This window comes from Sturnira hondurensis, unplaced genomic scaffold (genome assembly GCF_014824575.4).
Source record: "Sturnira hondurensis isolate 20B ecotype Veracruz unplaced genomic scaffold, ASM1482457v3 Scaffold0013299, whole genome shotgun sequence".
Classification (NCBI taxonomy): domain Eukaryota; kingdom Metazoa; phylum Chordata; class Mammalia; order Chiroptera; family Phyllostomidae; genus Sturnira; species Sturnira hondurensis.
In genome coordinates this window covers 11,272,099-11,295,742 of record NW_028085930.1, presented here as the reverse complement: position 1 = coordinate 11,295,742, position 23,644 = coordinate 11,272,099, and the positions used below count along the sequence as shown (strand labels likewise).

The window sequence follows — 23,644 nt, the reverse complement described above, 5'->3', positions numbered from 1 at the left end:
TAAGGGGCACTTGAAAATGTGCTCTCCTAAAATAAGGAGCTTTCTTTTCTTTCATTCATTAGCTCTGTGAATACATATCAGGCCCCTCTTATATACTATATGGAGGGTTAAGCACTAGAAATGGGGCAGCGTTGCTTTTCCTCATCCCTCAAATGATTACAGAATATCAACTGTAGTAGCCTCCCACATTAATTTTTCTTGCCCACTTTGCCACCAGAGTGTTTTTTCTAAAGAGATTTGATGGTGTTACTTGCATCCTTACAATCTTTGATGACTTCCTATCTACATGAGATAAGGACATGAGACTCCTAATGTTCTCTCATGTAGGAGACATTGACTGACACCCCCTAACCTCAATTTGACCACTAGACATATCCCCCCACATGGGTACTTTGAAATGTTTTCAACATCTAATGTTTCAGTTTTTTTTTTTTTATGTAAAGCTGAATTGCTAGCTTTCTTTTAGAAATGGAAGAACTGAAATTTGGCATTGACTGTTCCATTTAAACAGAGAATATATTCTGCAGATTGCCACAGTTCTGACCACTGCTTATAGTTTCATCTTGGTCTGCTATGCTCCCTTATATCCACGCTTAGTCCAAGGTATGCATGATCGTTTGCAATCCCTGATGGATGGGTTCATGTCCAAACTCAGAGCATGTCTGCACGGTCCTTCACAATTTGGAACGGTTTGGTTTCATTCGTCACCAAGACTCCATGTTCCAGACTCTCTGAATTCCATGGAGGTCCCCACACAACAAGCTTTGTCCTCCGTAGGGCCTTTACTCATGCCGGTCTCTCTGCTTGACCTGTCCTCCCTCCATCTCCCTTTCCTGCCTAGAGGAACCTCACTTATCCTCAGGACTTAGTTCAATCACCTGAAGAACTTTTCCTAAATCCTGTGTTCTCACAGCACTTTGTGCCTCTTCTACTTGCTCAGTGGGACAGTGTGTTTCTTGAAGAGAACTCTTAATCATCTCCATATCCCAGGTTCTTAATAGAGTACCTGGCATCTAGTAGATAGATATGAGTATTTATTGATTGAACAAAAAGATGGATAAGTGAACGAATGAATGAATCCTTCCAAGAGAATTTCTGTTACAAGACTCTAAGGTTTAAAATAAGAGAACTACTCAAGACCAAATCTCAAATTTTGATAATGATCATGACATCTTCAGGTAACAGTTCTTAAAAGTTCCTGTTCATTGTCCCCTTTCCGGAACAGCAAGTCCTGAGAAAATTAAATGTATATAATATTAGTAAATACATAAAGAGTGACTTAAAGTTGATGGAGCACCATGTCGCGGGGGGCACTATGGGTGGGATCGTAGTGCTGATTCAAAGAGAGAACAGATGGCGAAAGAAGTCACAACACAGCTCCACACGAGGGTGGTGGCCTCTCCGGCAATGTTTACCCGGAAGAATGGAACATTTGGGCCACGAAGCGGCAGGAAATGATCATTTAGCTGCAGGCTATCGTGTGCAGAAGGGTCAGCCCGAGTATGGGAGACCTCGGAGCTGTGTAGCATAACTCTGTACTAGGCTACACTACCTGGCCTCGTTGGAATGGTTCCATGGAGCCATGCGACTACTCCTGGTCAACAGCTGTGAGTCCAAATAACGTGTATCACTTCTGGCCATAGCACTTAAATGCCAGCAGGAGACGCTTCAGATTGATCTTTCCTTTTGCCATAGCCCCATGAAACTTTCAAGATGGCAACTGTTCCATCAGCCTGGAACCCTGAGTAAGAAGACATAGAAGAGACCTGTCGATGTGCAATGGACTCATAGTATGACCAAGAAAACAACTTTTTGCCATATGGGCCACTAAAACTCAGAATTGTTTGTTATTCTGGCATAAGCCAGCCTATCTGGATTAGTAAAACAGATTTTCTCCGTTTTGCTGCAAATGAAAGAAAAATGGTTGGAAGTTATAGGAAGACCAATTCTGTGCAACTTAAAACATGTAATAAAGGTACAAAGATGGAATGAACTGCTTGGGACTTTATTGGTTCACTCACCAATATGCACTGAACTCTACTGTGTGTTAAGTATTCTGTAGCTAAAATCCCTACCTTTATGGAGTTATGTGGTGAGTTCCCCTTCACCCAAGATGTTTGTGTTGATGGCCCCAAAAGTTCTGATTAATTAACTTGAAAAATACCCTCCAACCCAGAGCTTCATGGACGTTTATTTCCTCTGGTCTAAAATAGAAAAAAACATGTTTTCTCAGGCATTCCTTTGATTCAAATCATTTATTGATTTATTGAGTTGCCTTTTCATATTTTAATGTCAATTTTCCAGCAAATAAGTTCCTTGAAGGCCAATACTGTTTTATCTCTCCTTTTCTCATACTATTTAATAGGCAATATTTTATTGTCTATTCTTGAGGAAAATAACCAGCTTTTGACACTAGCTATTTTTACTTGATATGTTTCAGATTTACTTGTTTTTCAACTATTTGTTAGATTTGGACTTCTTTAAAAAATCTAGGAACACTAATGTACTACCCTAATAACTTCCAGGTAAAATGCTTTTTTATTTTCCTGAAAAAAAAAAGTCTTAGCTCTATATTGAATTTGTAGCCAATTAAGCTACATTTCTTTAACAGCTTAATTCAGTAGGTATTTAATGTACTCCTACTATGTGCCAGAGGGTAAGGTTTACACAAGTTTAGCAAGATATGTTGCTTAATATACTTTACCCATCATTACGTAATTCTATAATAGAGCTTGTGATCTGGGGGGGGTGCGGCTGGGAATAATTCAAAAGGTTGGGGCAAAAATGTTCCTTCAGCTTAATTCAGGGGACCATATCACACCTTAAATTCTGGGGGCTCAGTCAACAACTTGGGGGAGTAGATGAGTATGTCAGATTGTGAAAGGGCGAAAAAAGTCCTTTTTTTGTATTTCAGTTTTTGTTAAGGTTCATTTCAGGCTTTTAGAACCAGAGAATCAGCTGCCTGCTCCAAGAAAATTGCTAATAAGCAGTAATTAAAGACTGAGAATTTATTTATTCTTTCCATTCCAAACCTGATGTCACCCCCAGATGGAGATATTGGTACTGGTTAAGCAACTCAGCGTTTTGGTAAATTAAGGCAGGATTTGGTGTCTCCTGGGTCCCGTAGGGGAAGCAAGTGGTTCAGGAAAGAAAACTTTGTTTTATTTTGTTTTGCACATTGCAATCATTTATACCTTTTTGCTTTGTTTTACAGAACCAGGAGTTGAGGTGGGCACCTGCATCTTAAAAAATGAGGGCTAGCTCTCTAAAAAAAAACTTTTTATATTCTTATGTCTTTGGAACTGTAATCTGTCTAAAACGACAGATAACAGTTAACTGAAAAGGACGGATGCATTCCAGTGAATTCAGTGCCCATTGATATAGAAAAGAACAGGCGGATCAGAAAGCAACGTGAATACATGCACTAGTCTCCTTTATTTAGAAAACCCACACCAAAATACTGCACCGTTGACGTGTTTGTTACCAGGGCTTGAAAGTTGAGTCAACCACTATGCAAAAGATAAAATAAGACCGCAGGGATATCAGGATTTTCCCAGTGTGCTTTATTCATAGACATTTGACAGAGAGGACCTAACAGAACATTTAGGAAAAACAATTCTCAGCCCACAGCCACTTTCCAGGAACTTCACTGCAAAATGTGCTCCAGGCTGGCGGGATGGAGATCTTAGCAGTCTCCCTCCTGCTTCCCTAGTTTCCTTCTCTCTAAATACAATTATTTATGGGGACTTAATGAGAGAGCAAGCCTTGTGTGAAAAGAACTCAAGAAAGTGCAGCTTCTAAAAATACACCGAGGCGGCCCTGCAATTCTTATTGTTACAACTGACGTTTTGCAGTTCAAGCCATGAACCTAACAACTACACACACACACACACACACACACTCACACACACACTCACACAGGAAGAGAAAAAGTAAAGACTGTTTTTTCTTTCTGCAATCCCTTGAGTAAACAGTAGTAATTTTTTGTTCTCATACTCAACGCAAATTTCCCAAAGACCACACAACGTAAAAACAAAGGACCTGTTAGCTTCCTTAGAGTTGGTGGGGAGACTGGAAAGAGGACAGGGGCAAAGTTGAATTTCAGTTTCGCCTCAGCTGGGGTCCTGAACTTCCAGTCACCCCTGATCTTGCAGAGGTTTCTGGGGTTTCAGCCCCTGTGGGAACCGTTCCCTCGGCCCTTATCACTGGCCCCCTTCCCTTCCAGCTTTTTGGAGAAATTGGACCTCAGCTTAGGTGTCTTTTTCCAGCGAGTAGCAAAGTAGTACAGTGGCCGATGAGAGGACAAACAGTAAACAAATGGGCAGGGGCCCGGTGTGGGGGTCTGCCAGGGGTCCACTCCTCTTCCTTCCGCCACGTGCTCTTCAGTTCGGGTGCAACGCTCCTGTACAGGGTGCCGAGAGGGGCGAGGGTGGGGTGAAGGGAGATAGATGGACAGAACAGGCTACTGGGGAAGGAGGCCCTCTAGGAAAGATCGCCTCCACCGAGCATTGACGAGAGAAAAAAACTGGCCCGCATGCCCCTAGTGGGGAGCGATACATCCCACGCAAGCTGGGTTTGGGAGGGGGAGCGTCGGGACCTCTCACCTGACTTCCTCCTCCGTTGGCACACACCGCAATCACCCCTTGCTCCCCCTCTCAAAAAAAAAAAAAAAAGCCGAGCCAAACAACGAACAACAAGAGGAAGCCGCAGGCGGCAAGAGGAGGGGTGCGGGAGGTGGGGGCCCCGGAGAGGTGAGGGGGTAGGGTTGGCGGGCCTCGAGAACTGCGCCGCACACCCCCAAGCGCACTCCAAGGCGCCCACACTTACCCCTCGCGGCTGAGGGTCCGGTCTTCGGCGCCAATCCCGGTACGCGCCCCTCGCCCGCCCCCGTCCCTCCAGCCCGCCGCCCCTCGACACCCCAGCCGGCGCGCTGGGAGGGAGCCTACGCGCGGCGCGCAGCGGCGGCGGCGGCTCGGGCTCGGCTCGGCTCGGGCTCCTGCGCGCCTAGTGGTGCCGGCGGCCGCCGAGGCTCCACCGCCAGGGGGAGAAGCCGGGGCGGGCGCAGGGGAGGCGGGCAGGGCCCTCGCCGCCCGCCGGCCATCCCCCGCCGCAGAAGCTCCGAAGCGGGCGGCGACACAGGGTCCGCGGAGCCTCGGGGCACAGCGCGCCCGGCCGGAGGAGCCGCAGCTGGATGCGCGCCGCGGGTGGCTGCGGGCTCCCGTGGGGGGCGCCCGGCCGCTCCGGTGCGCCTCCAGACTGCGGGCGCGGCGACCGCGGGGCCGGGAGCAGCTCCCGCCGGCCCCTTCCCCCTCCCGCCCCCGCCCCCTCCCCCCCCCCCGTTAACATCTCCTCCCTCCCCCCCTTCCTTTCCTTCCCTCGGCCCCGCGCGCTCGCTAGCTCGCTCCTCGCCTCTCTCTCCCCTTTAAACGCCCACTTCGGATGGGGAAAGAAGACAACTTGAAGTCAAGTTGCAATTAACTTCCGCGGCAGCCGCAGCTCCGGCGGCGGCGGCGCGAGAGGCAAAAGCCGCCGCCTCGGAAGTCCGACGCCGCCGCCGCGCCCGCCGTGGGAGCCGGTCCTGGGCTCCGGCCCGCACTCGACAGCCACCGCCGCTCCCAGCGCCCATGCCTGAGTGAGTTCTGCTCCTTTGCTCTCCCCCCTCGCACTCTTACTGTTTTATCTCCGTCTCTCTCTCTTTTTTCGGAATCGATCCAAACTTCTCTACAACACCCACTCCCGGCGCCCCTTGTTGGGGCTGCTCGGCTCCCCTCCCGTGGGCGCCCGGTGGCAGGGGTCTGCGGATCCCCTTCCCTCGCGAGCGCAGCCGGATCCCGAGGGGTGGGCCGGTGGAGTGAGGGAGAGCACGCGGGATGGGGGACTCGAAGATGCCATTCGTTCTCTCTCGGGGTGTGGACACACTAACACACCTGCCCGGGAGACCCTGACTGAACAAACTCCTTCAGGTCATCAGCGTGACCCCTTTTGGAAGAGAAAAGGGGAGGCGAAGAGGCCGAAGGGAGCGTGCAGGGAAAGGGAGAGCCACTCTGTGCGCCCCAGAGCCGGGCTGGCAGAAAGGTGCCCCGCGGAGTCGGCCGGGGGAGTGGAAACGTTCCCCCGCGGGATCGCGAGTGAGCTCAGCATCCTCGCCGGGTCCTTCTCCGCCTGCCTCCGCCCCCGCCCGTGCGGCAGGTTGGGAGCGGCAGCGGACAGGGACCTGGGAAGTTTTGGCAACTTCTCCATCCCGGGAACCACTCGGGCGCCGGGAGTTTGAAAGCCGCGGCACACCGCGTTTCCAGCCCTCGCTGGCTGTAGTGAGACCGGTCCTGAGGGGACTCCTGGATTGAATTTGAGTTTGGAGATGGGGTGGAGGCCGGGAGAGGTGCTGCCCTCTTTGCGAGGACGGAGACGTCACGGGAGTGGCCTCGGGGTCTCCTTCCTGCGGCCCCGACCCGAGCCGGGCGGCCTTCTCCGAGCGCTCCTTGCCGAGGCTCCCCGGCGGCGGAGCATCGGTTTGGGCACGCGCTGGGAGAGGGACAGTGCAGGCAGGTGGCAGGTCCGAGAGGTGACACGCAGGTACCAGGGAAATTCACTGAGCAGGACTCTTGAGATGATTGCCGAAGAACGAGAGGGACTTAGGGCTCTTGCTGGAGGTTTTGGCCCGGACCTCCACTGGGGCGTTGCAAATTTCACTTACAAGTGTCAATCACAGGATAGCCTCTCAAAGTGTCCTAGTTGCCAACTTTGACCTCTGTGCCCTTCCTCGGTGAACTTTTTCGGCGGCATTCCGGACTTCCAGGCAAATGTTTTAAGATTTGGACTCCGTCCGCATGGTTGTAAAATACACAGGGAAAACAGAACGGCGTCCAGTTTTCAGGACAGAACCTTTCTGCCCGGACTGGGTTGCATCCTGGGAGGCCATGCCACCTGACTTTACCAAGAGGACAGAGGAGGGGGTAAGAATGAGTAAAACGCGGCTGCTCAGTGTCAGGTTTTGTCCGCAGCAGTCCCTAAACTCTGCAGTGTCTGTGCTGCTGATGGAGTCACTCATCCCGCTGAAACTTCATTGAAATTTATACCCTCACTGAAGTGGATTTTTCTGAGGTGTCAGGAATGTAAGATTTATTCTATAGTCAAATGTGTTTGGGAGAAAAAAAATCCTCATACTCTAAAACTGGAGAAAACCAAGGTTGAAGTGTTTTCTCTACAAACCTTTAATCTGCTGTGTGGTACTAGTGCTATGATTTAGCAGCAGTTTTTTATTTCTATTGCATATTATTTTAGTAGAACAGTAGTACATTCATATACTGGCTGCTCCAGTCTGCTGGCAAACATTAGCATTCAAGCTTACATTTTTGACAAATGTGCAGACAGGAATAGCATGAATAGGCATCTTAAATATTAACAACCTAAGCATCTGTTGTGAAACAAATTTAATATATTTACTCTGTTTTTCTCACATTGTTAGAAAAGGTTATAATAAGTGCATAATTTCAACTTTAGTTTGCAGAAGTAACTGGCTGTATCTTTCACTACCTCCAGGAGTGTTTAACACAATCACCAGACATAAATACTTTAATTAACATGGTTAGGCACATTATTAAATATACTTTAAACGACAAGCATACTATGTAACAGTAGCAGAATATGTATACTATTTGTGCACATTTTAAATGACTATGCATTTTATAAACACACCAAGCATGTTTATTCTTCATCTCCATTTGACACTTATTACTTCATATTTTTAAATGGAAACAATATTTTAAGTGTAGAGTTGTTCAGTCGTATGTAATACATAATGTGTAAACAGTAGCTATAAAATACAAGGCACTGGAAAATTTGAGTATGGCTACATGTAACATGATTGTACAAGAGAAATAAAAATCACTGCTCAATTTTGTGTTCCTTTCTGAGTAGTGAATACAAATTATGGATAAATTTTCCTCCTAAAGTACAAGTGCTTTAAAATGTTGGGGGGGGGTGGAGGGAAGAGGGAGAAGGGGCGAAAAAGAGAGAAAGAAAACCTAAAGAACTTCCAAAAGTCTGAGTAGTTATTTCCAGAATCAATGCATTCCTCCTTTTCCCACAAGCTGAAATATGTAATAAATAATAGTTCTTTGTATGTAAAAGTATTCAAAAGGAATGCCTTTTGTTCAGCTGTTGTATAAATTAATATATTCTTGGTTGATAATCCACAAAAGTAGTTCTTTAGTCCCCCAGCATCTTAAAGAAAAACAACAACAAAATGAATAATGGCGTATTTCTGCAAAGAAGTCTGTTGCCAGCTATATGAACTTGCGACTGAATAAGATATGATATGCAGAGTGATGGTTAAGAAGAACTACAGGACATTAGCAAAGACTGAACTATCTGGAGGAGATTGTGAATTATTTTTCCATGTGACAGGTTGTGGATTTTAAATTAGGCCTAAAAGGTCAGGCAACAGGCACCTGCTCCTCATTATTGTAGAAATCTTTTGGTTACAAACACTATTAAGCTAAACACCACATGGATATACAGTAGGGACTCTGTAAAGCACTCTAGTGGTTTGTCATCTGCTCTGTAAATTTCCAAAAGGCCCATACATAGATAACGCCTTTTACACACACCCATCATTTCTTTCAAGATGTGTGATCCTGGTTGACTCTCACATGAGTAGTTGAGATTGATGAAGGATAGAAAATAAATACATGTCACTGAAGCAATTTTCAGACCACGCCAGAAATGTCGTAGTCAGATGCCGCAATACTTTTAAACCCCTCTTTGTCCTTTATAAGCCATTGCTTAGTTATCAGAATGTGTTCATGCTTTAACTAGAAACCTCTGCAAATTGCCTTGTATACTTTTTCAGACCAGTTCCCATTTTAAATGATGCCGTGAAATAATTTGCTCAGTACTTGTATATGATGAGAAAATTCGTCACTATATACTGTCATAGCTTTGTGGTATCTAGAAAATAGGAAGAAAACCACGTTATATGAACGCTGTTAGGAAGGGTATCGCTGTTTGATCTTCAGCCTTGCCACTCTTCCCAGGAGAGTTCAGTCACGTTCCTGTTAGGATTAAGGAGTGCGATTTGATTTTTATGAATGGCTTACTTTTGGATATTTCAGAGGGCAGAATACGCATACATGTTGGATGGACCTAAGTGGCAGGAGGTTGCAAAGAAGTGAAGGTGTCAGTTGCTTTTAATTAGCAAAAAAGGAGGATTTTGAGTGAATTCCATAACTCAGATGATTTAATTCTATATTTAAATTCATTCTCTTCCTTTTTTTTTTGTTTTTGTACAGTTATGGCTTATTCTGTTAAGTGTTCAGTTTTAGCATTTGTATCAGATTACAGAAGAGTCACTACTCTTGCTTTTCCAATGGATTTCGCTTTCAAACTCCCAAACTCTGGGGTGATTTTAACAAACCGGTTTACATTTTGACGGAACAGAGCTAAGTTAATTAATAGATCAGCCACCAAAAAATCATCCACGGTAGGGTGTATTTTCTGGTAAAGTGAAAGTTATGTTCTAGCGTGATGAGCATCAGGCTTCAGTAATCTGTTCCTCCTGTGGAATGAACACTTCCTACTTCGAGCTAGCAGGCACCTACCGTTTATTTACGCTGCATTAAGCTGACAGCTCAGCAATCAAAGGGAAAATATTACTTACCTTCCTGAAGTAAATACCAGTTTAGAGGTTAGTGCACGTATTTATATTCCTGTCACCACTAAATAACGGCTCTGTCTCCATTTTAATATCTACCTGTGCTATATAATCCAGGGCTTCAGTCTCTTCCTGGTTGGGGGGCGGGGGGGGGGTAGGGGTCGAGAGCAGTTTTTCTTGCCTCTCCCAGTGGCAAAACCTTGAAGAAGAGTCATTTCATTTCCGTCCTGTGAGAACCAGGTGGAAGAAATGTTACTTTACATCCCTCAACTGTAAGATCAAAACCCCCAAAGAATCTGCATGCCACGTAAAATAATAATCTTAGAACAACCTCAGGACAAATACGTTCAGACACATTCAAGTGTATGTTTTCTAAATGAACTTTCTACAGAGTTCCAAATAGGTTGCTTAAACTCTTTGATTACTTAGATAATAACTTTGACAAGGGATCTTCCCTTCCAAGTCTTGGGTGGAATGGTTCAGTTTGTAATGGAGATCTGCAAGTCTTAGTATAAAGTGGGGCTCATTGATTGCCGATACTGTTGGCTGTCCTCTGAAAATAGTCTTGCCTCCTTTCTTGTTAGTACATCAACCTTAAGACAAGGGTGATTTCATCTTTCTTACAATACTAAGTATGTTTGTTGTTTTCTCTTTAAATTAAAAGTCCTTTCTCTTCTCTTTAAATTAAAAGTCCTTTCTCTTCAAAATTCCTGGAAACATCCAAACACTGTTGAAGTTGAATTATGACACTTATGGTTAACTCCAGAAAATGCTTATTTTCACTGACATTCTAGAAGTAGCTCCTACGCTCATCATCTGCACACAGTTTTCAATCTCTAATCACATCTTCCATTGACAGCAGAGCAGAATGTGGTCTTCATCCAGCGTATAAATCAAATTTGTTACACAAGGCTCTTCTGCTTCACTATGCCAAAGAAAGAGTTTCTACTATGGTAATTTATATATCGTTCCTAAGTGCTATTCTCAATGGTAAGTCTATTTAAACTTGATGTCTTCATAGAGTGTGATCAACACATTAACACACATTATTGAGTACTTTTGAACTTATGCCAATGGTACCTTTTGCTGTTTATTTCTTTAAAGTCTTTTTTAAGATCAGATATTTCATTTCAGAGTAAATAGATACAGATTGTGTGTATATATATTCAGGGTGAGATTTAGTAGCGTAGCAGTTCTCCAGCATATTGGCCTATTTTTACTTTTTCAAGTTACTCTGTATCACTTCCACTGTCGTTGCCGTCTGAGGGTTGGTGTAAAGAAATTCCATCACCTCTTTGAATGGACTTGCAAGGATGTAACTCATTTTATGTGGCGATCTAGTTTAGTAATGAGGGATGAAAAGTAGTTAACTGGTACCCCAGCATTTGTGTCCCTAGATTCTCCTGAAACTTACTCAGTCCAGTTATTTGACATTTGGTAGTGAAGTGTCTTGTAATCAAAAATTATGAGTTGGTTCAGTTTCCAGTGGAGGAAGGGTCTTGCTGGATAAAACATTTAACTGTGCAATATTTTATATGCTCATCACTTACTTTATAACCTAACCCGCTTATTATTGCGCAACTTTGAGCACCTCGGGGTGTAGGTCTCCCAAATGAAACTGAATGCTTGCAGAAGAAGCGGATGTCAGGCTGCACCTGGTTGTGCCTTTATAAGAATGTCTGCGGACCTGCACTGGCCTCCCTCCTCAGCACCCCTCCCCCCCAGGTGTGCAGGAAGTGGAGGGCGTTGTACAGGGTGAAGTGGGTGGACTCTACCCAGAGCTATGACCTGATTTGTGACGCACCCTCAGAACTGCAGTAATGGTCCAGCTGCTTCACAGGCAACTAGTAACCATCTCATTTGGGGATGCTTCTGCCTTGCTAGCGTTGCCAGAGAGAGAACTTCGTCATTGTCACCTCATCAGAGACCACTTTTTGAGAGCTCTCCTGTAGGGCTAGATTCAGAGAGCAGCTTCTGATATTTGGAGGGTAAGTGCCAGAAATGTTCCTGTCAATTCCATATGGAGAATCAGGGCTACCGCCACATGGAGAGACAGGTGTTTAGTGTCCGGGGGGGAGGTCTCTGTGTTGGGATGTTGCTTTTTCTCAGCTAGAGATGATTTGAGACCAGATACCAACAAAAATTCTTTGGAGGGCATTGTTTTGGGGGGACTAAATATGGTAGGAAGCTCCCACGGGAAGGTATTAGACCATTTTTCCTTGGGACACTTAAAGAAGAGGGAATTCTTGAGATGCAGTTTTCCAGGAAGCCAGGCGTATAGTAAACTTGATTGCTAGAAGTTCTTTTCTAGTCTTCCTCATTGGTTTCTGTAATGCCGTTAAGAGCACATAAATGAGAATTTGGCCTTTTAATGTTTATGATGTTAAAGACTTTTAAAGCAAAAGAGATTTTGTGTTATAAATATTTTATGGTAATAATTATTATAAATAAAGCAGAACCCAGTGTACACAGGTATCTTTTGAAATGGAGGTAGTCTTGAACATAGCATAGCCGTAATTAGCTGTTTGATGTTGAAGGCAATTGAGTTTTCCTGTCCCAGTGAACCAGACAATCGAAGTCACTGGGGAATAACAACATGGCTGTGTGATTTGGAAGAGAGCTAACCTTTCTCCAAGTATTTTATCAGTGAGCAAGGTGCTAACCTAATCCAAGTATTTCCCATGGTGTCTTTACCGATTGACGTGCTACCTGGATATCCAGTTTAACATTAGGCAGGTTTCTGCAATATTAAAACAGTATCTTAATAGGTATACTTTATAAAACAAATCTTAGAGGTGGGCTCTTTTGGGTGGTTTAAAAAACTGAAAGACAATTGAGAACATTATCTTAAGAGTAAAAAAAAATGACAGCCTTACTTTGTATGCAGCCATTGTATTTTAATGATACTGTACACTTATTAGTGTTATTAGAGCAGTAGACAGTTAATTACAGCCTTTTCTTAGACATGTTAACTGTATATTAACAGTCACGTTAAAAAAATAATGATGTATATGCTTACAGACAAGCTGCTGCTTGCTAGACTCTTAAAAATATTCTGTTAGAATGTACGGAATCACATTTTGGTCTAGAATCATCAAAATGCTTTCTACTAAAACAAGTTAATTTTAGAACTTTTCACTGGGATATAAAAAAATTTTTTACTGTATCTTTCCCTCCTCTGCAGTTAGCATTGGCTTGATTGCTTTTGCCAGAAGCATTAGAAACCGTTGCCCCTCAGCAGTTTTAGCTTCCCCAGGCTGCATTTGGAGATGCCCCCATTTTCTGGTGTTTTCATGGCTTTGACCAGCCTCAGCCAGTAAAAAGCTTATTGAGTTGATAGCACCTCTTAATACTTCTTTTTTTGTGGAATCGTTTTAGTCACTCTTCCTTTATCTAAGTTACGGTCTCTTAAAATGCTCCCAAAACCTGATACTTAAGATGCATTTGAGAAGTTGATCACAGCGGTAGTTCTAAGAAGACTATTTCATTTTCCAAATTTCAAACCTGAGTTTTTGCTTTGGTTTTGGGCATGGCAGAACAATGGGTGACTAAGGAGGGGAGTTTGAGGCCGGACCTAGTGTTACATACACAAGTCTGTCAAATTGGTTAACTCTTCGAATTCCCTTGGTTAACTTGGATATATAAACCTTGTAATTGTGTAGTACAGCAATGACAAATTCACTAGTATTCCCACTTTATGATTTTTTAGGTGCTGCTCATATCTTTCTATAAAATATTAAACTACAGGAAAGAAATTTAGTGTCTGTTACATAATAAAAGAAAGTTCACAATAACATCCCGTGCCTTGCATAGTGAGCACTCATTAAAGATTTGCTAAACTAATAATAAAACAATGAATTTCGCTTGTGCCACCATAATAATTTAATGGCAATAAAAGACTTTTCTCTCTGATTTCCTGTTTGTACTGGGGTTATCTGAACACTTCATCTGCACATGCCCTGGCTTTCTGGATAATTGAATGTTTTTCCTCTTTAACTATGTGCTCTGTCATTTTTTGATGGTAGCACTGGGGTCTGCTTTATCCTCATTGTCTGACCTCCAGGGTTAGGTGAAATCTCTGTTCATGTTCATGGTCCTTTGGGGTTTGGTTGTGGTGGCGAACTGTAGTAGAGTCAATACAGAGCACTCCCCTGGGTCCTTGCAGTTACTAGGTCACTATGGAATCGTGTTTCTGATATTCTGGGACCAAAAGTACTGTTTGCCAGTGGCCCAAAGCTGAATGACTTCTACCCATTCTTTCCTACAATAATGATTTTTTTCAGGGTCCCATTGAAAAAAAATATCAGCCATGATTACTGCCTAAAAGGATATTTTTCATTGTAACTATATATGTTGTAATTTTAAATGTTTTAAGATTTAGAGTATTTATATTTGTGAAGATTTCATTCCATTCCTTGAAATCAATACTAGTGTTCCAGTGGGGTTGTATTGGCTGCATCATTCTAAAACATTCTGAAAATTTCTCAGTGTTCCATGAGGGTGAGCTAAAAAAAAAACACATGGATGCAGCTCCTTGCAAGACAGCCCCATTGAGTTACAGAAAGGAAAGTGTTCTTCATCAGTATACTGCTGTGTGACCTATTGCGTTAATCACACACATTCTGTCTCTTTAAGAACAGTCTCCTCTATTTGCCCTATTAATTGTTGATATGTTGCCATCCACAAGACAAAAATTAGAGCTGTAATTAAATAATCATGTGATGCTCCTTAGTGCCAGTGAGAGCAAACTCATTTTTCCAGGCCCTGATGGTCACTGATTATTGTATTACTACTGGCTTGCTTTTTTTTTTTCATGATTCTTTTTTTGTAGATTACCTACCTACTGCCCTTCTTTTCAAAATTAAAGAAGGCAGAGAACATCCAGGCAGTTAATTGGCTAGATGTCCTCAGGGATGTAAGGTAGACATCCCCCCTTTTTTTTGCTTTTGGTCACCTGGTAGGTTCTTTGGGGAGGCTACGTCAGTGGTGTGGTTGCTTGCCATTTAATTTACACTGGTGTTTTGGCTGGGATGGAGGCATATGGGGAATGCCAGGAGAATTACAAAAGGAGCTGGGTATTAAAATTCAGAAATGATTAAAATTGAAATAAAAGGATGCTGCTTCTTTGCCAGTACTCTGGCAGTCATAATGACACGTAGAGATTAGTTTCCACCTTCATCTTTTCCTTCTTTCTCATTTCCTCTTGTTTATTGTTGACACATTTTTCTTATGTCTGTCTCCCGTCTCTGTGTCTTTGTGCACCATTATGCATTCCTACTTCTCTCTCTTCCCTTAAGCTTGGAGAAGCCTACTTAACCTTATTATAACAATAACAGAATAGGTTATTAATATTTAATATGCACATGATTAAAATTTCCCTCCCTTAAACATAGGTCAGCTGTATTATTATTAACCAGCATGTAATTTGTCATTTAAAATATTCTTATTCTGCCCTTGCTCTTTCTGAAATGTGGCTACTTTTGTAGTGATTTAATACATAATGTTTAAAAAACTGTGGTCGGCTAGTGAGAAAAGAACTTACCAGTCATGGATAATCAATTATGCATGAATTCGAATGTAACAGATGGAATCTGGTGAGTTAAAGTTTCTCTTTGCCTTAGTGGTTTTTTTTTTTCCTATTTGTTTGTTTGACACCTGTCTCATATATAGATAAACATCTCATGCAGCATGTGGGAACTTGCCTTATATCTTTATATTCTCTTTAAAGTGAACTTGATTTTTAAAATTAAATTCATGGCAGAGAATTTTTTATGTGGTCTTAAAGATGATCATATTCTTTTCCATCACTTTATAGATTGCGAACCTGATCCTGCTTGACTTATGAAGGTTCATTCAGCTAGCTAGTCAAGAAGGAGCAAGCCCTAAATCCAGGTTCTTTACCTTTTCTCCACTACTTTTCCCTCTATGTCATTTGTCTGCTTTTGTGGGAATTAATTAATAATAGAGGTGCAACACTAACTCTGGGTTTTGTAGAATTTCTGATGAATATTGTGGTAGACTAGTTTTAAATTGTGTAACATTCTCTTGCACGACATGCAGACAGTATCTGTGAACATGTATCATTCTATGCTATATACACATGACATCTACGTTTCTCATACCTGGATGTTGGCCAAACAGTTGGGTCTCCCAAACCTGTAGAGAATGTCCCAAGATACGGTTTATAGTGGGACCTGCAGCAAAGCCAGCCACGAAGACGCCTTTACACTTGCAGGTGGTAGATTCTTAGTGACAAAATCCCTTTGTGCAAAGCAAACTGAAAAGTTATTTTTGAGAACCTCATTATCTTCATGGAGATACAAGTTTAATTTTAATTAAAGATAGTGTGAATATGTAGTGCTTTTTTTTTTTCAGTTGTAGAAGTAATACACAATGATGGGTACTGACCATCTTTAAAGCAACGCAGTCTCAAAACAGTTACAAGCTGGTCTCCATCAAAATTTTTCATAAATATGCTGTTTGTTTCTCTCCAAGTATATTTATATATGTTTAAAAAATGCACATGAAAATAGTCTTTACAGAACAAATAAACATAAATGATTAAAAAGAGCCTCAAGGCTCACTTGTTCTAATTTTGAAGTTACATGGTAGCATTATTTGTTAACTTTTTGCTTCATATCAGCTGGAAACTTGCATACAGATTTATAGTTCATGTTAGTTACTTAATAAATTAAATTCCCTAATAAACACACTAATATATAAAGAGACACCTGCAAAATAAGTAACTGGATATGTCTAGTTACAGCTATACTGTGGAACTATTTTTTAGGGTTTTATTTTTGCTCTGACACATAATATGTAATTTTACACATTAATATTCTTTAATCATGCACTGAAGAATATATATATATGTATGAACTTCAATAATATATAACATACATGAACTTCCAATACATTAAAAACTTCGTCGTTTGTATAAAAGTCTTTAATATTAAATAGATGTGAAATCAATAAGAAGCGATGATAGGAGACGTAATACAAGACAATATATTGTAGAAAAAGATGATATAAGTCATTGTAGGGAGAAATAAATACTTTAATACTAACTGTTATATGTAAAAAGTGACTGAAAGTTAAATTTTAAAGGCTTTGGGCTTTTTATAACAAAATTTATATATATTTTAAAAAACAAAATCTAAAGTCTTTATACAGAGACATTTTATAAATTAATAAATTGACTGCATCTTTACAATTGTTACATGTCTGTGGCTGTACTCTTAAGTACTGTTTAGTTGGAAGGGTCTGCTATTTCATGAGTATAGTTAATTTTCACTCATTTGAAAAACATCCCAAAGAGAACTTTTGGACTTCACATATTCTGATGTGTTTGTTTTTGTTTATGCTTCTTTGTCTTCTTTTGCAGCAATATAATAGTATAGAATAAAATCTGAAAACAGAATGATTTTTTTTTTTGCACCATAGGACCATCAAATTACCTAGTTTGGGTGGGGTCTTGGTCTCTAATTACCAATCCTTGTTAATTATCCTTGGGTCAGGTATTCATCATATGAATGAATTATCTAGCATAGACCGGACTGTGGCTGTAGGCAGGTAAGGACAAAGCAGGGGAAGGTTGTTGGGGAGAATGGGGCTGTTCAGTACGTGTAGCTCATTATTTTTTTACTTGGCATGATAATTGCATGATTAGATATATCTGCCAAACTTAGGAATAGGTGAAAGATTGGTTTGCTAAGTTTTTGGGTGGGATGTGAAGATATATAACATAAAGAATGCCATTTTGACCATTCTTAAGTGTACAATTCAGTGGCTTTAATTATAATGACACTGTTGTGGAACCGTCAACACAGTCGGCTTCCAAATCTCTTCCATCATCCCAAGTAGAATGTGCGTTATTTCCCAATTAACTTTTCCCTTGCTTCAACAAATTTCCAGCATCATGATGGGACTCAGTCACCATCCAGGCGTGATAACAGTCGTTCCTGGTGGTGGCATTCCTTCTTTATGGACTACTCCTGTCCAGTGTCTCGTGGTGATGGACGTGGCAGCACAGTACCTGAAACTGCCTTTGGCTAATAGTTCCTCCACAAAGATCTGGACCAGGATTCAGGTCCAGTCCTCCCTCCAATTAAGCCAGGGAAGAATAGCGGTACCATTCACATGAATAAGATTTGGTTATGTTTTGGCTAAAAAGGTCGATTGGGAATGGTTGCTGTCTGACCTCGTTGGACCGCGATGACTTTTCATTGTTTTTTGGGGGTTTTTTTGGTTTTTTTTGGTGTGAATACTTCAGTTCTGCCTATTTCCAGACTGGAAATAAGTTGCACAGATTTGTACTGTTCAAGGAAAATCTCACTCAAGGTTGAAGTTTTCTGGGAGGAAAATCATGCTCAACTATGTTGACAAAAGAAATAGAGGAAACTGGGATGTTCTGGCTCCAGGAAATAATAGACTGGCTTTAGAACTTTACTTCCCTGTGTAATTTTGTGGTTAGTCACTTATGTCTGTGATGATAAATCATATACCTGTACAGGATTTCTGGCACCCTAGTAAATCTCAAGCAAGTGCCAAAATGCTAATTTATCATGGTTCTTCAAACAGTATACTTTGAATGGTCAAATCAACCATCTAATGGATTGTCACCCTCTTTTTTTTGTTTGAACTTAGTGGCTTGCCTGTACATACATTTCTTAAATTTTGGGCGAGTGCCGGTTCCCAGCACAGCCTTAACTTTTCCAAGTGACCTCAGGATTGGGTTAAAAACTTCCCATGAGGATGTCCTAGAAGGCATATGTGATTTCTTGTCTTTACCATACTACTTAACCCAGCAAATGCCAAACACTGCAATCACCTGGGAGCTCGAAACCATGGGATGCCTGGCCACTGCAGTGGGGTGCAGCCTGGTGTCTGGATTACTGAAGGAGCTCCTCCGTGATGTCAATATAAGCACATTTTGGGAGCCTCTGAGCTAACTTCTGACCCTGGCCCCTAGCTTTACTAAGATTGCAAGAATCCTCCTAAGGTTTCCTGGAAGCACTCACTCAAGAAAATAGTTCCTGGGTTCCTTTTACTGTGGTGGCAGGTGCTGTGAGAGACTCCAGAAATACACACATAAATACACCCTCAAGGTGCTGCAGTTTGGAGGGGCAGACACGTAAATAGGGATCTCACACTGTGAGATCTCACACTGATCTCACACTCCAGCCGATCTAATGAACGGCTGGAGGGGGCTTTGAGGTCTCCAAACTGCAGACTAAGGATATGTATGGCAGAAGGGGAGTCCCCCGTGAGAAGGTAGAGGGAAGGCACTCCAGAAGCAAACCAGGGGAAGAACTCAGCAAACTGAAACTGCAGGTATTGGAGTGGTGGTTCCTACACTAGAGGACTTAACATCATGGGAATCCTTCCCTCCCCCTACCCAATTTTTTTGACCTAAATCTAGATAGAGATACCAAAATTTTGATGTAATTATTACCCTTGTGTCTTGTTAAGGTTATGATTCATATTGACATCTACGAAAGGAATGGTAGCTTTCAAAATTTTTTGCCTAATAAATTCTTGCTAAAATAAAACTGTAATATTTCTGGGTAAACGGCCCAGGTATTCTGTCAGGTTCTAGAAGCCAACCAAAGTGCTGCTTCTTTTCTCTTACCCATCTTTCCCCAAACCAGCATTAACATTGGCCTCTCCTTGCGCAGCTTTCCTAATGACCTTAGCCTATTAAAACCACACCACAAATTACCAGTGGGTATTTTTACATCCAACCCAATGTAATTAGGAAACAACTTTTGATCACTATCAGTCTAGCTATTATGGAAACTGCATTTATTAGGGGAAAAACAAAAAGAAAAAAAACTCAAAGCCCCATATTTAGAGTTGATTATCACTGCTCCTTTATCTCCCCCGAAACATCATATTCAAGCTTTTTGCTATTATTTTCTGCAGTATACCGTTATTTGTTTGGTATCTGGATGCCCTCCCAGTTTGAGTAGATACCTACATTAAAGCTTCCAAAAGAGTCATTTCTAATGGCAACTGTGCTTATTTAATGTGGGGGGTGGGAGTGAGGGTGGGGACTGACTCTGAGGTTTTTAACATCACCTATGAGCTTTTTAAATGCTTACGGAAAGCAGCGTTTGGGGTAAATGCATATTATTCCAGATGTACCACAGAACCCTTTCAAATACAGACATGTCTAGAAAGTCATCTGTGCATGCAACTTTATAGATCTTTGGGCTAATTCTAAAATGGAAAATGACTTCAATTTGTGCATTATTAGAATGTCTAAAAGCCATTCAGCACTTTTAAGACTCCTGGCCAGGTCCTGGATTTATTTAGCCATCCTTCAGAAAGTTCACTGGATAAGTGCTATGCAATAGAACTTTCTGCAATGGTGGAAATATTCTGTAATCTACACTACCCAAAACCCACAGGGGGCTATTTAGCACTTGAAACGTGACTGAGAAACGCAATTGTAAATTTTATTTAATTTCAATTCAAATTTACATGATATAGCCACCCTCCTCCATTACCTCCTTTGCACTTCTACAATTCTCTAAAAGGAATAGTCATTGCAGTTAGCAGGGGGAGTTGGTTGCAAGTGCACTGAACTTTTTGTTCTCATTTATTTAAATAAATATTCATAATGTAAGCATTGCAAGGACAGGATATGAATTCCTGATAATATGGCAGTGAGCAAGGTGCGTCATCTCTGTTCACATAGGGCTTTCAGCCCAGTGTGGGAGATACTTATTAAACAAATAATTATCCGGTTTGTTAATTGATTAAGACTGTGATGACTTACAAAAGAGAAATGCAGGAGGCTATGAGAGTGTAAAATGGGGGCTCTACTTGTAAGATGAGTCAAAAAGTTTAATCAGAGTTTCGTTTATTCACTAAAACAAGAAAAGCCTGAGACACCTTCCCTTCCCCAAGTTCAAGACTGGGTCACACTGGCTGCAGGACCCATGGCTCTCAGAGTAGGGCAGCTAAGTGTGCCTTGCCACGACCTCCGAAGATGTGGGGGCTGTCTGATTAAGCTGTATACGTGCACATACTGCAAACTTCCGAACTTGAGCAAGTAGATTCTGTCCTAAACTATGCAGTTGTGATGATGTCAGTCACAGATAAGATGTGAGAAGAAGGGTGCAAATGTTTACAGGATATTGCATTTCCTCTCCACTATGTGTTTTGACAAAGTTGTTTGGGCTCCAGCCCCAGCTTTTTCCTCTCTGTTCTTACACATTTGTATTTGGTCTATTCAAGAAATGATGTGGAAATCAGTCCTGACATCCCAGACAGACAAAACGAGACACATGACAGCAAAACATATGGCTCAAATAGACATCCTTATATGGCCAAGATAGACCATATTCCCAGAAACTCATATATGGAAAATACCACCTGCAGCTAAAGCCAAAATAACAAAGAGTTGACATGACAGAAAGAGCAATATGCTACGTAAATTGTGCTGCTTTAAAAGTGTAGAGAGATAGCCAACTGTATTTGAATTTAAAAAGATGGGAAAAAAATGTCCTTAGAAAGTGCTATGGTGGTAAGCATTGCTTTGCTAACACAGTCACTGGCGGAGTTGCCATATCTTAAAAGCGTTCAAATTCTAAATGCTTTCTCTGTGTATTACAAATGTATGTGCTATTCAGAACTCTGAATGTGTTTTAATGCTTTCGGATATCTGCCTGCATATTTATCTTAATATGGTGCCATCTGAAACATGCAGTAGTCCTTTCATTATTAACTTGAAAAATCTTGTATATCTGTTACAATATTTTATCTTTGCTCCCCTTTTTTGTAGCCAATCTGAATGCCTTCTCATGTGATAAAAAAAAATGATGCACTCTGTTTTAACTGTATCCACGTTAAATAGTTCATGTATTTGACTTGCAATATTTCATGTTCCTGAGGTTTACTACTTTGATATATTGATTTATAAAGTTTATTTTGTTTTAACTTTTTCCAATACTTGCTTGAATCTTTATTGCCAAATATAAGTTGCCTGTGTAGAATAATGTCTTTCCCCTTTGGTAGTTTATCTCACACATGCTCAGGAAGGTGGCATTTTTCTAATTACCTTTCTTTTCTTTTTTCTTTTAACTTGGGTTTACACTGACCAGTGCTCAGTTGCTATAATGAGTGTTTTGAGGGGTAATTTATAGCCATTAAGTTTATCATTGTACTATTTGAGTTGGAGGGCACAACCTCTGTATATCACTTATATTATTTCTTATATAGTTGTATAATAAAGCAAGAGCTTGAGGGGAAATTAGTATCTATGTGTAATTTATAGTCATAATTGTACTACATCATTATTTGTTGTAATAGTCATTATTAGATGTCTTTATCCTTGTTTATTCTGTTTATCATATTTTTCAAGGCCATGTCCATCCTTATTACTCACTTTTTATGTTTTGGTTAGAGAATTAGTTTGTAATTACTGGATGGAAGATGCTATTCAGATTTAAAGATTATTATTTTAATTCCCACATTTCCTTAACATTGGCCAGATCATTAGGAGGCTAAAGCAATCAGGAACTTTTTTGTCTTGTTTATTGTATAAATGATGGGATAAACATATTTATAGTTTTTATTCTAATGTGTCTTAATAATATTTTCAGTAACTCTTTAGTTTCCTCTCTGCTCAAATTTTGCTTTTCCTGTTTTAAAAACATTCAACTTCAGGTGAACTTGTGTGGGTACCTTTTTTTGCAGTGTATAATTTTTCTTAATATTTTTATGTTGCTATTTGTGTACAGTTGTGCAGCATGACACAAGAATGCAGTGTCCCTACTGAAAACCAGGCAGGTTTCAGGAAAACATGTCATCACCAGTTCAGGGCAACTATTAAAATATACATCTTGGAAATCCCTAACAACCTATCATATAGCAAAAATCATTGTCATTATAGAGATAATCGATTGCTATTTTTTCTTTTAAATATTTCCTTATTATATGTTATACTCTAATTCAGGTATTCTTCATATTTCCATACATGTCAGCTTTTAAAAATGTAATCTCATTTGGGTTATTTTCCTTGTTTGTGATGCTGTGTTTTATTACCACATGTTCTTCCTTTTGCTCAAGGCTTGGGCTTCTATGTGTCAAGATTCATGGTTGCCTTCCTTTATTTGGACTAAACTTTCTGGTTTGTGGGTGAAACTTGGTTGCCATTAGAGTGATAGATTTTCATTGTGTGCCTCCTAAACTTGTCCTCCCCAGGAGGCCATTATTTCCTATACTTTATCTTCTGCTTTACCTTCTGCTTTTCTTAGATTTCCAATGTAAACAGTGTCTCTAAATGGGTATTGGTAGCTTTAAAGAGCTCAATTTGCATATTTCCCTCTTATCTCAGTACTTGTGCTAACTTGTTGCTTTTTTATGTGTGTGACAAAGTGTTTATCTGACTGATTTTTCTCTTCTCCCTAGTAGTGTTTTCTGAAAAATATTTCCTGCATTTTTGTTTTTGTTTAATGATTAACTGCCTACAGGGACTGAGCGCTCAAACCTAAGCGATAACCACTGCATCTCTATTTTGAGTAAGACTGTCATGTTCTTCATTTTAATGAAAATTACATTTAATAGATTATCTAAGTACGAGGATCATACGTGTGAGCTAATGACCATTTATCTAACTGGGTAACTCACCCTAGACTGCAGAAGTACTTAACTGCAATAGATGTATTTTGCGCACGCCTCCCCACCCCCCGCCCAACTTCGTCTTTCGCCGGGTCTGTAATTAATTAGTTTAAGAATGGTGGCATCTTTTCCTTTTTAATAACAAGTCAGTTGTCTTTTAAGTGACCCAAATTTTGCTTAACTCGGACACTATAAGCCACGTTATTTCTTCCTCCAACGTGCTCTGTGCCTCAGAAGCGAGGGAGTTTTGAACCTACCTCTGACTTGTACAGAAAGCACTTACTCAGGCTGTTTTAACGCTGGCCCTAGAAATACTTTAGGATTCATCCTCTTTGAGGATAAATATTCGCGAGAGCATTTTAA

At 41.1% G+C, this 23,644-nt stretch overlaps 1 protein-coding gene across 2 annotated transcripts in view; it reads left to right on the top strand.

The window, feature by feature from the left end:
• The first annotated feature begins 5,541 nt into the window (after nucleotides 1-5,541).
• Nucleotides 5,542-23,644, top strand: part of SATB1 (SATB homeobox 1) — a 99,106-nt gene continuing 81,003 nt past the window's right edge. Inside the window, exon 1 of one of the 2 annotated variants that reach the window (XM_037061367.1) lies at nucleotides 5,542-5,632. The gene's annotated coding sequence lies outside the window, so the exon portion shown is untranslated. Of the gene's footprint in view, nucleotides 5,633-11,545; nucleotides 11,641-23,644 lie in introns of those variants that run through there. The other variant, XM_037061369.1, reaches the window with a different exon arrangement.